The sequence below is a fragment of the Neopsephotus bourkii genome, unplaced genomic scaffold, assembly GCF_033783945.1.
Source record: "Neopsephotus bourkii isolate Nb327-2 ecotype Australia unplaced genomic scaffold, CSIRO-AGI_Nbou_v1 NB_638, whole genome shotgun sequence".
NCBI classification, from domain to species: Eukaryota; Metazoa; Chordata; class Aves; order Psittaciformes; family Psittacidae; genus Neopsephotus; species Neopsephotus bourkii.
Genome location: NW_026901137.1, coordinates 430689 through 447859, shown reverse-complemented (window position 1 = coordinate 447859; position 17171 = coordinate 430689). Strand labels below are relative to the sequence as shown.

General features: G+C 37.3%; 1 protein-coding gene and 1 long non-coding RNA gene across 9 annotated transcripts in view; one reads left to right on the top strand and one right to left on the bottom strand.

Moving 5' to 3' along the window:
- Positions 1–17171, top strand: part of PCLO (piccolo presynaptic cytomatrix protein) — a 362414-nt gene that overhangs the window by 317187 nt on the left and 28056 nt on the right. The gene's annotated exons all lie outside the window — the stretch shown is intronic.
- Positions 1–17171, bottom strand: part of LOC133211656 (uncharacterized) — a 90828-nt gene that overhangs the window by 68669 nt on the left and 4988 nt on the right. For both annotated transcript variants that reach the window (XR_009725256.1, XR_009725255.1), the window contains exons 2-3: positions 9259–9358; positions 1670–1745 (exon numbers count right to left, since the gene is read on the bottom strand). This is a non-coding gene — a long non-coding RNA (uncharacterized LOC133211656). The remainder of the gene's footprint in view (positions 1–1669; positions 1746–9258; positions 9359–17171) is intronic.

Genomic DNA, 17171 nt, shown 5'->3' with positions numbered 1-17171 from the left:
TATTGAGCTATGATTACTGAAACAGTTGACGTTCTGCATTGTGTAGCAGGAGTCTGAGAGCTGTTATTTCCAAGAAAAATTGGAAGTATCATTGTATCTCATTCAACTGCTTACTTCCAGGTTTAGGTCATGAAGTGACTGAGTAGAGAGGAATTCTGAATCCCGACGCCCAAATTTACTAGCAAGAGTAGACTCCAATTAACCTACAAATCATGCACTAATTGGCATTTATTTTTCTTAAATTTAAACTGAACTTTACCTTCAGACCACAACATAATCCTTGACTCATAGCACACTAACATCATATAGATCAGCAGTAAATGACCAAGTCAGAACCATTTGCCTTCACAATAGCAGAGAATTTATGTTATTTTGGAATAGTTCTGTGTTTCTGCACCAAGACTCTATCCAATTCTTTTCAAGGCCTTTTTAGGCTGGTATCGCAAAACCACAGGAAACACCATCAATTCTGTTCTTTCAAAAATGTCATATACTATATTGTTGTTTGCCACCTTCCCAGTAACTCAAATATCTCAGAAGTATTGAAACTTTAATCCCAACATATACTATAAGAGAACCTGAAAACACAGTCTGGACTTTCAAGTATTTTTCTTGAATTGATAGAATCTTGTGTTGACCATGTATGAGACTGGTGACTAGACTGTAATGGGTATTGGTCCATGGATTTAAAGAGAAAGACAGTCAATCTGAAATGTTGCCAACACTGACTTGAATAGTGGTTGAATTGTTGTTTTTTGGTTTTGAGTTCATGTCCGTTCATTGTCAGTAGTACATAGCAAAAGAAATCATGGCAGGCTTGTAGTATGTTTCCTAAAGAGCAATATAAGCCTTAACTCTTTTCAAAGAGCATTTTTAGCAGCTGCAATATTTTTAGCCTTATTTTCATTCTAATTTACATGTAGATGAGGTCAGTTTGTGAAATGAAATATTACTGAGTAAAATGTGATCTTTACCCAGGAAGAGGTCTAAATGAAAGTATAAGATATTGCCAGATTTCTCCACTATCTCTATAAATAAAAAGGCTAAAATTCAACTGGCCTTGTTTAAACTATCTTTAATATAAAATTACACCTTTCTTTCTGCCATTAGGTTCTACCAAAGTTCTGCTATCTAGCAGTATTAACAGCATAAGATTAAGTAAGATTTTGCCCACAAAGTTTGAAGCAGAAAATATCAGCAAGAGTGATTTCTTGCATGAGCAGCTAATTCAGTACAGAGGAAAAAGGGACACAAGGGAGTAGAAAATAAGTAATGAAAACACTTGCAGGTAGACTGTCGCATATTAAAGCCTTCATAATGTATGTCCTTTATTTTGGGGAATGCAAATTTTTATTTCAAAAGTTAAGAAGGTCTGATATGCTTTCTGTCACAAGGAATCCTTAAGCAATGAATCAGACCTATGTACTGACTGTAGTCCTTATCCCCTATCTCTCTTTATTTGTTTTTAAACTATGTATAATAATTTATACATTCTCCCTCAAGTGAGGAATACCCCTACTGCTAATACCTAAATACCATACTAATTTGAAGTGATTCAAGATAAACAACAACAGCATTGTAAACCTAAGAATTATCAGCTTCCTCCCTAAACTCTGGGAAACATTCATTTTATCTGTCCCTGATTGGTCCAGCACTCTAATTTGACCACATGGCTCTCCAGTAATAATTAAAGCAATTAGTTCTGCCTTCCTGAGACATTTTCCAGTATAATCCAGTTGGTTTTCCTGAAAAGAAGCAGAAAGAATTTAAATAAGAATAAAGAATACAGACAGAGATAGAAACATAAAAGAAAAAAGGACAAGGTAATCTTATATATTCATGTATCCACATCGCATAACATTGCTCTACATAGTTAAAAATCACCTTGTTCCTGAGTAGTTATTCTAGTGTTATTAAGAAAGAAGAAAATAATCCAGGGAGTCTGGCTGGGGTTAACTAGTGGCTAGCCAATGGCTTGTGCCACTGTTGTATGAACTAGGACTGGGTGGCTATTAGCTATTAAATCATGTGGCAAGAAAACTCTAAATAAAATGATTATATTTTAAGCATTCATTAAAAATTCTGCTTTTCCCACGGGATCTGTAGAAAACTTACAAAAATTAAGACGACAAACAAGCAAAAGGAAAACCAGAAAAACTTGAAAGTACATGTGTTTAACCTTGAAACCAAAATATACTCTTTGATATGATGCTTCAGTAGTCACCTGGTAAGATAATTTGCTCACCTCATGCTCTTAATTACATTTATTGGCCTACCTCTTAAATGTATTTCCACTAACTTAAAGCTGCTTGGACTTTCTGGGTGTTTCTTTTAGTGACGTCTTAAAGATGTAATGGGGTCAGCATGTTTGGGCTGGGAATTGAAGTGCTAGTAATTCCACCAAAAAAGCTAACAAAGCTACATGGCTTCATTTTGAGGGTTTGGGAGGGAAGTCATGGTAGAATTTCAGTAATCTATGTCTTTAAAAGTATATGGTTATGAAGGAAATCTGATGCAATACCAACCAGCACATTTAGTAGAAATACCAACTAGTAGTGAAAACCTTCAACACTGCAAACCAAATAGGGGGATTTCCCCATCAATAATGGGATAAAGGGGAAGATTCCGGAGTGTACAATTACAGGACCTGAGCCTGTCTGGTGTAAGTCTGAAGAAAGGCTGCTTCACCTACTGAGTAATTTAAAATAAGTTTGAAATAGAGTCACTTTTCATAATAGGTGCTCATTTAGAATCAGGAAAAGTCAGGTTGAGGCATTTTGATAAGAAGTGATTTGTTAAACTCTGGATAAATTCCCCTCTGTGATGGAAACAAAATTAGCAGGTACTAAGCTGGGGTTTTAAATGCTGTCTTCCTAATAATTATAATATATAGAGGGATAATTCAGGTGTTCTTCTCCATTTACCAGTGTGATTAGGACCTGGAATTTTATGCATACTCCAGTGAAAAAAAAACAAAACCAAAACACAAGCACACACACACACAAAACACACACACACAAAAAAACTCCCCAAACCCCCCAAAACCAAACAACAAACAAAAAAAATGAACCAACAAAACAAATAAACAAACAAGCAAAACAAAAAGAAAAACAAAACCTATGTGACATATATCTGGTTTAGAATCAGTAGTGTTCAGTGCTCAAACATGTATAAACAATTATGTATCAGGAATGCAGTTGAGGGAACCTCAAGGATCATCCCGTTGCTTCAGAATGCAATATTGTTTCTTAAAGGCTTTGCTGACTTGCACCAAAAAATTCTTAGTGTTAATAGCGACTTTGCAGCTTCATTAGTCTGTTCTAATGCTTGATTATCCTTGACACTAAAATGATTTTCCTAACTCCTAGCCTAATCTTGCTTGCTGAAATTAATACTCAAGGAAATAAAAATTCAAAATCCATGCTCTTCCCCTTACAATTGTAGCATATTTATCAAGCACTTCCTATAAATAGCTTTTTCTGAGTTTGCCTACAAGTGATAGCACAGCTGTTCCTACCGATCAGTTCTGTATTAGAGGCCTACTTTTACTGTGTTTATTTGAAATATCAAAAGAAAAAGAAAAATTAAAAGAAAAATAACCTGTTTCTGTATTTACCAGTCCTATGCAACTCTTTAATGTTTGTAAGTTGTGTAAAAAGAGATGGTATTGTGCGTTATATGTTTATATGTTTAGAATATTATTTATTCTTTATTTCTTTTCTTAGTTAATTTTATCTTGCTTAGTTACAATATTATGCTAGAGATTCAGAAAGGAATTTTTTTATTTACCCTCACTTTTTTTTGTAGTATAAGTCTTTTTTTTAGACTGATGCTCAAACAGTTATCTTGGAATACTGTCTAAATGCAGATGAACCTGTAACATTCCTAGGTGGGAATCACATGGCAAGCTAAAATTAAACTTCAGCTGATATTTATGATAACATGTGAGACTGCTCAGAATTATTGGACTGTAAGTTGTGTTTCAAGACAGAAGTTTTTGTAAATCAGTGCATGAGCGTGAATATAAATCTTTCATATGCTGCAATTGCCTAGATGTATTTGATTGTCATGGTAGTCTGCTTTCATTTATATATTATAACCTTGTTTTCCCACAGTTAGGCATAAACCTGATTTGCTTCTGCAGCCAAGACAGTATTCAGGATTCCCTTCAGTGTCAGCTACCTAGAGTGACAGTCCTTTAACACTATCTGTTAAGAACTAAAAGATTATAATGAAAATTCAGAGCATTTATTTTAGCTTGCATATCTAAGTTTATGTGGCTGATATCAGATGATATCAGTACTACCAAATGGTCCCTGGGTTTGCATGTGTGTTAATGCCATCCAGTGCATAGGTCTTTGTTTTCTGAAACAACTTTTGGTATGTTTTCTTTTTGTTACTCTTCCTTTTATAAGCTTGCTTTATGTTTTTTTTTTGTCTGCCACATTAGCTTTGCACTCTGACTGTGATGTGATAATAACACGACTTGGTTGATTTTCCATAACTTGGAAGAAAGTGCACAAAGATTCTGGAGATAAGCTGGGTCAAACTTCTGATAGACACATCTGCCTTTGTGTTTCACACTGATGTAGTAACTAGAAGTTCACATATTTCCTGAAGTCTGGTAATATATTATGATAATTAGTTAGTTTGAGTGATTTACTAGAAAAAGCCCCATATGTAACTTGCATCAACACCTGCTGAATATGATATGGATTCTTAGTATTAACTCCTGCTGCTCATCTAGTATCTGTAGCATTTATTCGCCAGCCTCCTGATTGCCTTGGCTATGTCTGGCTGTGTGTTTAGCTTCACAGAAATATATTCATATTCACGGAATACTATGTTATATTCGTGAAGGAATTGGGTTCTCATTGATCTCAATACAATCATTTGACTTTTTATAAACTATGCCCTTCTGACTGGTCTGATAGTACTGAGTTCCTTCTTTCTTGGCAAATAAGAGAAGAGGGATTCTTTCTTTCTTGTATCCGAACATTTGAGAGAGTAGCAAACATAGACACCTTAGCTCATTGTTTATATGTTGGTTCTAAGGCTATTTGGTGTTTTGTTTATGTCTGAAAGTAGTATGTAAAGTCTCCGACTCTACATAGGCACATTTTCCACACTATATTCCACTTTTGAAAATTCTACACAATATCCACCCTGAGTGTCTTCCTTCATACTCAGTGCTTTCTTTTCGAACATTCCCACAAAACAAAATTACCTAAATTCCTGTGAAATTGTACTACAGCTTATTATAATTCAGAGCTCTGCAGTGTAACAACATGTTTTAAGCCCATGATAAATTTGTACATGAAATCTGGCCTTTCCAAAGACAGGAATCTGAGCCCTATTAGGAAGAAAATGAAAGAGAATTAAGAAGAGAAATATGTATTTTGTTTTTCCAGTTGATAAACATTATGTGCACAAGAGCCTTCACATCAAAAAGAAAATGGAATTTGGGAAGCAGAGCTCTTCACCTCTTCTTATCAGCAACACCTTACCTAAGTGTTGATCCACTGACTAAAGGAGCTACTCCAGATTACAAAATTATACAACAATATATATTCCCATAAATGTCTCATCATTTGGTGTGAGATTGTCACATTGCCTTGCCACGTTGTAAGGGAAAGACTGCACTGAAATCACAGATGCATCCAAGTATAATATGACAAATCTTTATTGGCAGCATCTACTGCCCTCAGATTACTTGTTCTGAATCAAATTCCCAAATTAAATATTGCCATTTTCCTGTTGAACAAAGCTGAGTAATTTGTTTCAAATAAAATTTTCTGTTACTGGCTAAAGATTCTAAATTGAAGGCAGCTTGAAAAAAACAGATGTAATAGGAAGTAATGCAAATCCTGGGAGAAAGGAAACACACACAAACCCCACAAACACGTTCTTTCTTCCCTGCCTCTCTCTGGGATCAGCTGAATATATGGATGTATATTTAAAGCACTGACATAAATAATTATTCTTATTTCTGCTATAATTTTGAGGAGAAAATTCTTTCTTAGGAGTATTATGTCAATTGTGATTCTGAATTAAAAATGTCAGATATTTTTGGATGCATTTTATTAATTTATCCACATGGATATTTTTGTATGAATAATCCCAATTACACAATGGCAGATTTTTATTTTTTTATTTTTTGTAATAAAGGCCAATGTCAACAAATTTCTCAGAACAGATTTCTTCAAACTGTTGAAAGTTTTGATGACATTTTAAGTAAATACATAAAAATATAAATAAATAAGTAAATGAACAAGCCACAGAATCTAACCAAAACCTGATCAACTTCGGAAGGGATACACAAAATTGACTTTTCTTCCTTAGCTTCTTAATGAAACTTTTGAGTGAATCACCTGATCTTTAAAACGTAGTTTCCCATGGCAAAATGAAGGTTCCCATACATTCTCAACTGCCTTAAATGCTTTGAGAACACTGGTTGGAGAGCCTTGTGTAAATACCTTTTCTGATAGTTCCAAGTTACTGTTGATTGTTAGTATAGGAACTTCAAGGTTTCTGTATCACTTCATTAAGACAATAGAGTTAGCACTTAAAGAAAATGCTTCTATCTGGAAAATATACACTGTGTTTGCTCTGTCCTTCCATCTGTCTTTCTTAATTATTATCTTTGTAATCTCAAATGAATATTTGCAATTATATCCAACTCATTGGAATAACATAGAGCTGAGACATGCATCACTTAAGTGTTATTGGCCCCCACCTGGACTGGGATTATGAGGAGAGATTGCTGGTCAGTCCCTCTGCTATCATCCTGGAAATTTTCATAGAGGGGTGACCTTATTAGTGTATATAAATATCTAAAGGGGGAGTGTCACGAGGATGGAGCCAAGCTCTTCTCGGTGGCAAACAATGAAAGGACAAGGGGTAATGGGTACAAACTGGAACACAAGAGGTTCCACTTAAACTTGAGAACAAACTTCTTCTCAGTTAGGGTGACGGAACACTGGAACAGGATGCCCAGGGGGTTGTGGAGTCTCCTTCTCTGGAGACATTCAAAACCCGCCTGGACACATTCCTGTGTAACCTTATCTAGGTGTTCCTGCTCCAGCAGGAGGATTGGACTAGATGACCTTTGAGGTCCCTTCCAATCTCTAGCATACTGTGAAACCGCGATACTGTATACTTTGTGTTCACCTGTTCCTAGGAGCACTCGTCTATCCACTTGTAGGCAAATGTAAGTCACAAATCTTCATCCACCTCCATTTCACTTGAGACAGATCAGTATTTTACCTTTAGCATCAATTCAGTATGACTGTGAAATCCTCAGTATAGAATCATAGAATCATAGAAGAGTTAGGTTTGGAAAGGACCTTAAGATCATCTAGTTCCAACCCCCCCTGCCATGGGCAGGGTCACCTCCCACTAAACCATGACACCCAAGGCTCTGTCCAACCTGGACTTGAACACTGCCAAGGATGGAGCATTCACAACTTCCTTGGGCAACCCATTCCAGTGCCTCACCACCCTAACAGTAAAGAACTTCCTCCTTATATGCAATTTTAGTTTTAAACCATTGCCCCTTCTCCTATCAGTATAGTCCCTAAAGGATAGTCCTTCCCCAGTACCCCTGTAGCCCCCCTTCACATACTAGAAGGCTGCTATGAGGTCTGCACACAGCCTTCTCTTCTCCAGGCTGAACAGCCCCAACTTTGTTAGCCTATCTTCATATGAGAGGTGCTCCAGTCCCTTGATCATCCTCGTGGCCCTCCTCTGGATGTGTTCCAACAGTTCCATGTCCTTTTGATGTTGAGGACACCAGAATTGCACACAATACTCCAAGTGAGGTCTCACAAGAGCTGCCGGTCATGCTCCTTTTGATGCAGCCCAGGATACAGTTGGCTTTCTGGGCTGCGAGTGCACACTGAAACTAGCTCATGTTCATTTTCTCATCAACCAACACCCCCAAGTCTTTCTCCACAGGGCTGCTCTGAATCCCTTCTTTGCCCAACCTGTAGCTGTGCCTGGGATTGCTCCAGCCCAGGTGTAGGACCTTGCACTTTTCATGGTTAAACTTCATGAGGTTGGCATCAGCCCACCTCAGAAGCGTGTCAAGGTCCCTCTGGATGGCATTCCTTCCCTCCAGCGTATCAACCGAACCACACAGCTTGGTGTCATTGGCAAACTTGCTGAGGACGCACTCAATCCCACTGTCCATGTCACCGACAAAGATGTCGAACAAGACCAGTCCTGACACCAATCCCTGAGGGACACCACTCGTTACTTTTCACCAGCCAGACATTGAGCCATTGATCACAACTGCATGTGGCCATCCAGCCAGTTTTTTATCCCCTGAATGGTTCATTTATCAGTTGATGTCTCTCCAACTTAGAGACAAGGATTTCGTGTGGGACAGTGTTGAACGCTTTGCACAAGTCCAGGTAGATGACATCAACTGCTCTACCCCTGTCCATCAGTTCTGTAGCCCCATCATAGAAGGCCACCAAACTGGTCAGTAGAAAATCAATCTTGTGTAGTGTCACAAAAAACTGTACACTTCTTACATGAATAGATCAAAATTCATAATAATCCAGCCTACTTTACATCAAATCTAACCTCTTTGTAGGTGGGCAAAAACCTTCAAAGCTAATTTACAAGATATGGGGAAAAACAGATAGAAAAAATGCTAAATCTCAGGGATTACACAAAACATCCCACTAAGATATCTGGGTGTAGCCCTGCTAATAAATGCAGCAGTGCCTGAGACCTATAGTCTAAAAGCAAGTGCTTCCCTGCATTGCATTACATTACTTCTGAAAATAGTCTCTCTGACATCATTATGTTCATGCAGGCTGCACCTACTGTACTGTTATGATACAGAGCAGCAACATAAATTTTAATCAAATTCTTCAATTTTACTTTCAGATCCAATTTCTTTTGAGGGAAACTAAGCTAGAAGCCTGGTTCCAGATGAGTACTAAATGTACTCCTATTCCTAGATACAACATAGCCAATCATGGTCCTTTGGACAGAACTGGACCACATGCAGCTAAAGAATATTTGTATCACAGACCAGAGTAATTCCAGTTTAAAATCAAAGCTGTAGGTGCCTCAGAACCAATTCCTTTCATCTACTGATTTGTTCCTATAACACAAAATTAGTGCTAGTGTAGACAGCAGCAGATAATTAAATAAACACTTAACTACATATAATTTGAGAATCCAGTTTCCTGCTGATCTTTAAAATTGTTAATATACAAGATAAAAGAAGGAAAATATACATACCTGGTTTTCATGCTGCCATCCTGTGACCAGTTTGGTGAGAAAACCCCTTTGTGCTTGAGTCGCACAAAATAAAAGAGATAAATGTGTCAGTTGCCATATTCTACAAGATATCAAACAAGAAAGATGTGTACAGTGATGAACATTTCATCTCTTTCTACCACATTGCACTGAGAGAAAGGCTTTCAGGTTCTTTTGAGGAGGAAACAAATAAAAACGCACAAGAAAGTCTCACAACATTCCCATTCTTTTCCCTAGATTTTTTTTGTCATCTTAGTTTGCTTGTTCTATGTGAACTGAATTAACTTATAAGGAGGTGCTGTCTATGATTTTTGTATTTCTTAATCTCAAAACATGCTTAAAGCTCTTAAGGTAAGAGGTATTTTTATGTTGCAGACAATCAGGATTCTTTCATTTTTTAAATATGTATTTTTCAGTCACCGTATGAACTGAACTAAATAATTTATTAATGTGCATATTAATTTATAGAATTATATTAAACTCATCCTTTCATAAAGTTATTGGACTTGAAATAATGCTTGTGACAGGAGAGACTGCATCTAGGAGTTAATGGGAGTTTTACCATTGGGAGTCAGAATTACCAATCATGCCCTTTCAGTTCTGCAATAAACTGTGAAATAAAATATTTGAATATATTTTGTTGCCTTACATAGAAAATGTTGTTTCACTACAGTATAAAGTATAGAAGATGTATGCATGGTCAGGACATACATAGGTGACATACATAGTCAGATGTAGTGGGTTAGATTAGTATTGCATGACAGTGTACACTGGGACATACTCTATGAAAGTCACTAAAATTTCATCAGTCCAAGATTGGCATAAGAAAAAAGGGATCACATAATGAGAACCTCTCAAGTACTATGAAAAACACAGGAGCAATACAGGAGAGTGAAGAAAAATTAGGATCAAAGCATTTAGCTGACTGAGCAACTAAAGTGCTGCAAATGATACCTGAAGTGGGAAGTCTGTCCTCTGAGCAGCCCTGAGCTCAGACTCTGCAGCTTTTACTCCATTATTTAGTGTAGCAGCACTACTGTACCTATGATATTTAACTCCCCAGGTTGTCACTGGACTTACTAACTGTACAGTATTTACTTTAAATAAATAATAACTTTCAGAAAGTTGCTTGTAGAAAAGTAAGAAATCCTTTGCAGCACAAACTTATTCGAATTCAGATCACCTGTCTTCTGCTCAGAGAAATATCCAAACCATGCAATTCTTTCTTTGCTGCCTTAGTTGGTTTCTGTAGTGTTGGTTTGTGCTAGTGTTGTCTGAATTGCAGTTAGATTGGGAAAAGAAAAGGGAAGGTAAGATTTATGAACAGTTTGAAGTTAAAAAAATTGTATGATACCACATTTTAGAGGAAAACTGGAGCCAACAATATGAGGCTTATTTAGTTAGCTGTAACTTCATAAACTTAAATTAAAGCACAAGGACTAAGTGTTGATTAATTCAACAGGTTAATATCTTGTGCTGAGTCAAATTATGCTTGTGAGCTGGGTTGATGCCAACCTTATGAAGTTTAACCATGACAAGTGCAAGGTCCTTCACCTGGATCGACGTAATTCCAGACACAGCTACAGGTTGGGCAGAGAATAAATTCACAGCAGCCCTGTGGAGAAGGACCTAAGGGTGTTGGTCGATGAGAAAACATGAGCTGGCAGTGTATGCTCACATCCCAGAAAGCCAACCGTATCCTGGGCTGCATCAAAAGGAGCATGACCAGCAGGTCGAAGGAGGTGATCCTGCCCCTCTGCTCTCGAGACCTCACTCGGTGTACTGTGTACAGTCCTGGTGTCCTCAGCATAAAAAGCACATGGAACTGTTGGAACAAGTCCAGAAGAGGGCCACGAGGATGATCAGGGGACTGGAGCACTTCTCATATGAAGACAGGCTGAGAAAGTTGGGGCTGTTCAGCCTGGAGAAAAGGCTGTATGGAGACCTCATAGGGGGGCCTATAAGGATGCTGGGGAAGGATTCTTTGTTAGGGACTATACTGATAGGACAAGGGGGAATGGGTTAAAACTTAAGCAGGGGAACTTTAGACTGGATACAAGGAAGATGTTCTTTACTGTGAGGATGGTGAGGCTCTGGAATGGGTTGCCCAAGGAAGTGTGAATTCTCCATCCCTGGTGGTGTTCAAGGCCAGGTTGAACAGAGCCTTGGGTGTCATGGTTTAGTGTGAGGTGTCCCTGGCCATGGCAGGGGGTTGGAACTAGATGGTCTTAAGGTCCTTTCCAACCCTAACTATTCTATGATTCCATGAAAAGACACATTTGATATGCATAGACATATATTTATATATACATAGATTCCTAGGATTAGGTCAACTTCATTGTACAAATGCATGTATATGCCTACACATATGTGCATGTATATATATGTGACCATATAGAAATGATTGAATCATGCACACACACACATCTATATATATATCTACACTTATATATTTATTATGTCCTAATAATAGTTCTACACACATATTTGGAAATAAAACCCACCTGGTTTCTGAATTAAGTGATCCATCTGTGTCTGTGGGATTCTCATTGTTGAAAATATCACTTTTGTTTCATGGTTTTTTATACCTTGGAAAATAAACTTCACTGTTTGTGACTGCAATGGATAGCAAAAAAGATGAGACCTGCATTCTTTACTGGGTCTCACTCAGAAAGGCAATGAATCCTGTTAACCTCATTCACTTTTACAATTGACTTTCACATATTCTACTAGCTTAATGGTCTGTTTTATTTAAAAACATTTGCAATAATTTAGTGACTAGTGATTTCACTGACAATTTCTTTTGAATCTTAAATATATATAATATTTAAGAGATAAGGAGGATTCTGATCTCATCCTTTAGATTTTGCAACAGGACCTGCTTAAATAGTCTAAAAATGTCTCTGAATATTAAAGGTTTTATTTCAGTCTCATGCTTATTCTATTTCTACATTAATTGTCTAATTAAAACCCTACAGTTTTGCCTGCAAAAAAAATAATTCTAATCCAATATCCTTCTACATCTGGGACCTCTGAAATAAATAATGCAATGAGAAATTTTATCATGAGGGTTATGGGAGGATCAGTCACTTAAGTAAAACTTTTGCAATCAGTGGAAAGAAATGGCCATTTCAAAGGTACAATTCATGTGACTTATTTTAAAGATCTATTTGCAAACAACACAAACCACATGCTAGAACAGCAGTTGCTCTTCTTTTGCTGTTAAACGAGCTTTGACATCTAACTCAAATATAGACATCAGCTTTCAGGCAGACAAATCTTAGCAGCAGGGTCCGTCTCCAGCAGACGTTAGTGACAGTCACTGTGAAATGTTATTCTCTATGCATCAAGAAGTAACTTTTAAGCATATTTAACTTTATTTGACAAAAATGCTAATTTGATTTGGTCTGCAGTTCTAAAATGGCTGCTGTGCTCAACAGCAAATGTAATTAACATTTGGAGTGTTAACTTCCATAATTGTCTTGAATTAACAGAAAGCACAAGATGTGTCATTTTTTTTGTTGTAGTTTTGTTTTTTGTTTTGTATTTTTTTTTGTTGTTTTTGTTGTTAGAAAAAGCTCTAATTAGGATATGAAATGTGGAATAGGGGAGAAATTTTGGGTTAACACTTTAGTCAGATACAACACAACCAGGAATATACTGGTAACAAAACAGGTTTATTTCATTAAAGATGAAAACTGAAGCGTATCACAAATCTAAATTAAGGTCAAATTTTGTGCATCTTCAGATTACAAATACTAATTCTGTTTTCATTGCATTTATATAACCTAATACTTTCAGTTCTCCGAATTCAGTGTCGCTAATCTGTCCTTTTTTCACAAGGTAACAGGAATTCTGGAGGATTAGCAATCACTTTAGCAAGAAAGTAAGCTTATCTTTTGGTTCTTCTTGAGAAAAGCCCCGCTCGAATCCTCTCTTTTCTCCACTTTTCAAATCTCACTAGGAAGAGCAAAAAAAAAAAAAAAGAACCCAACACTGTAGAGATGGAAATGTAAAAACAACCTGCAGAATTCTTTTATAGATTCAGTGATTGACACAAAGCTTGTTAGAAAGAACTAAGAACAATCTTGATTCACTCTACCTGGAGTTACTGGTTGCCTTTTAACTAGTTTTGTCTCTTGGAAGCGTTGGTAACTTGTATTTGCTGAAAGAATTTTACCTACAAAACACACTATAAGATAGCAGTCTCTCTTGTTGACTCAAGGCAAGCCGGACATGAAGATCTGAGATGCCTAAAGAGACCATATATGCTTCTCTCTGAATTCTGTACCTCTGTGGAAATAGCGGCTCTATCCCTTTTCACTGTATGTTGTGGCAAATGGAACTCACAGTCATAATCACAGTAAAAATACAACAGGAAACACAAGTAAATCAAATTAAAATACATTAGTAACTTCCTCCTTTTTCACACAAGATCCTTAATATTTGTCACAACTGGGTAATGGGATATATATAGCAAGATAGCAATATCTGTCACAGATTTAAACCACAGTCTCATGTAATTTTAGAATTATGCCTAAGGACAGGCACAGAAATATTCTCAATAGTTCAGATAAGTTTACTGTCTCATACATCAGTGATTTCTTCTAGGTTCAAAACCCACCTGTGTTTAGATAGTTAACTGCTTCCTAGTGGAACGAAGACAAGGATTGCAGCAGGATTGCCTTCGCCAGTTGGGAAAGTGGAAGATAAAGAACTCTGGGAGGCTTTAGAAGAACTAAGATAAAACTGGGAAGCAGAAGGGACAAAGCTGGTGTGGGAACTAGTCAGAGGGTATAAAATAATCCTCATAATCCGTACCACAGGCCTGTTTGGAAGCACAGACCTTAAAAGCTTGGGGAGTGAGCAGCCCATAAATAAATAAGGCATATGTTTATCAAACAAGAGTGAGAAAAATCCTAAATTTAACTGTTTAGACTTTCATAGGGAATGGTAACAAGAATTGAATTATTCTTGGAATTTGAGCAGCTCACAATGGACTGTTAGACATGGACTCACAATCACACCTCTTCTACGTAGCTGACAAAAATTACCATGGTTGTCACATTTGCTCTTTGATTTCAGCATAACAGTTGCGCCAAAGAGACAGAAGCGAACCTGTTCACTTCTGAGAACTGCAAAAATGTCTTTATATAACCTCTTCATATTCAGCTTAGTATAACGCACTTCATGAACACACATTTCCTTGTATTAGAAGCCTTTCGGAATGACAGCCAGCCTTTATACAGACAGCAAACCCAACCATACATGGCCAATCAGGAAGATGTGTGAATATGATCTCTTCAGCTCCCTGCAGCAAAAATAAGCAGTGAAGAACTGGGCTTACATTTGTGCTACAGAACTACTGTTTTATATCTCCTGCAGCAAAACTCAAATAAAAATCTAGACTTGCATGCAGAAGTACTAACTTGTTGATAGTACCACAGCTATCAACATATATTTAAAGCTCTTTTCCTGAGGCAGGTTTTCTTTACTGTTGACAGTAAAATGGACGGTCTATGAAAAGAGATATTTGTGCCACTATTTGTTTTCAAAGAGAGTATAATGCAGTTGCCACAAATCAGATTCAATATTTTTTAGACTCCTTTAAAATGAGTAAAAATAAAAACATAAAATTGATGCCCAAGGCAATTTTAAAAATACTGACAGTACTTGCAAAAGTAACTGTGTCTGGGGCAGGTCCTAAAAGGTATTATTCCCCTACACAGAGTGCTTGTGAAGCCTCATGAAGAACAATGTGTCGGGTCTGGGGCCTCTGGAGATATTAAGGAGACTCTAACAGAGTGTCAGTAAGATGATTAAGGGTTGGTGCAAGCATCACTGAGGAGAAAAAAAGGGTTTCCTTAAACCTGAGGAAATGTGCTACTTTATGGGTAGCTAACAGGCTTATGGGATAGCATAGAAAATATGGAGCCAGACTTTTCTCAGAGCTCCATAGCTAAAAAAAGATAATAGACAACATTCGCAAGATGAAGTAAGGTAAATTCCAACTGAATATAAGAAAAAATGAAAATCACCATGAGTATAGTTAAACACTGATTAGGATTGCCCAGAGAGGATGTGGCATCTCTCCTGGAGATTTCCAAAACTCAGCAAACATGCTCTGTGCTCATTTGGAAGTTAACCTTAATGTGAATGTAGGTTTAAACTGGAGACCTCCATCATATCAGTCTAAAATTGCTTCATAAAGCACACTCTGCCATAAGCCAACATTGCTGCCGAAAAATATCATTCTTTCCTTCCCTCAATCTCATTTCATCCTTCATGGTGGTATAACACGTGTTCTGAATCAAGTTGGATGACTAATCCAAAACTGGTACATTGTAGGGGGAGGTGGCAGTTAGTTCTGCCAACTAGTTCACTAGGCAGCTGTAAAAACATCCATGGCTAAAGGAGATAACGTCAAAGAAACTATGTGGGAAGAAAACAGCATGAGTGTGAAGAGAGGTCTTTCAGTGACAGTGCCTGTTTATACCATTTTAAGATGAGCATGAATCAGTGATTAGCTACAGGTAAAGATGCTTTTTGCAGCTAGACCAGTGCCAATGATATTTTCTTTAAGGGGATATCACACCAGAAAGAGTTTAAAGCAGCAATTTGCTGCAACTTTTTACTAAACACTGCAAAGTATTTTTCATTTCTACCAAGTAGGCCAACTTTTGTCCAGATAATTATGTTCTATTGCTTGAAGTTCCCTGCTACAGTTGCATAGAGACAATATCTTCTTTCCCTACCCTACACATGTCAGCACGACCCGACATATTTCACCACAGGCTTTGTAAATAAGGTGTATCTTAAAAAGAAATCTTTGCTAAATAACAGAAAATAAACAGATTGGCTTTTCTTTGCCTTAGCAGGAGGACGATAGTTTTGTGGGTAAAGCATTCAGGAAGACTCAGCAACAGTGTTTGTAGTTCCTGGTGGTACCAGTTTTGTCTTGGACACTAAGAGTTAATTCTGTCGTTACTAATGCCTGTTTTCAAAGCATAACAAACAGCTTTCAAAATCAGAAAGTACACAGCTTAGCAGGGCAGCAGACTTGCCTTATCTTTCTAGAAGCAGACAAAAAAAGTGCTCCTTAGCTGCATCTTATATGTCACATGGAGAAAAGAATTCAATATGGAGCCTGAAAGCTCCTTATTATGTTGTCTCTTTGTGTTTCTCTGAGATAGGTTAGAAAAGTAGTGAAGATTACGAATGTACATTTAGTGGGAATCACTGTAGCTGTAGTTGTCTGACCCTTCTGATTATAAGACCTGCTTATAATTACTTCTAATTCTGTGCAAATAATGAATGTAAACATAAACACAGAACACTCAAAATATAGGTGCAAAAAGAATACTGTATCCTATCACACAGAGCTCAGAATTAAAAAAGATCATTTTCCTGCTGTGCTGGGCAATATTAGACAGCTTTCCACGGTCTTTAAGCCTCAGTTAATGCTAAACTAATAACAATGGTACTATCTTTTTTTAATTTTGTCTTTTGATAACAACCACTGGTATTACTGTTACTTAGGGAAGCAAAACAAAATATCACAAGAGTCAGTTTGTGCAAGCTGTTGAGAGTATGTATCACAAAAGGCCTGAGATAGCTATTTTTATTATTTTGATAGAAGATTTTGAAGGAGAGAAGCCAGAGAGCTGTAGTCTATGGGGCGGAGTCTAGTTGGAGGCCTGTATCTAGTGGAGTGCCTCAAGGGTCGGTACTGGGACCAGTATTATTTAATATATTCATCAATGATTTAGATGAGGGAATTGAGTGTACTATCAGCAAGTTTGCTGATGACACTAAGCTGGGAGGAGTGGCCGACACGCCAGAAGGCTGTGCTGCCATCCAGAGAGACCTGGACAGGCTGGAGAGTTGGGCGGGGA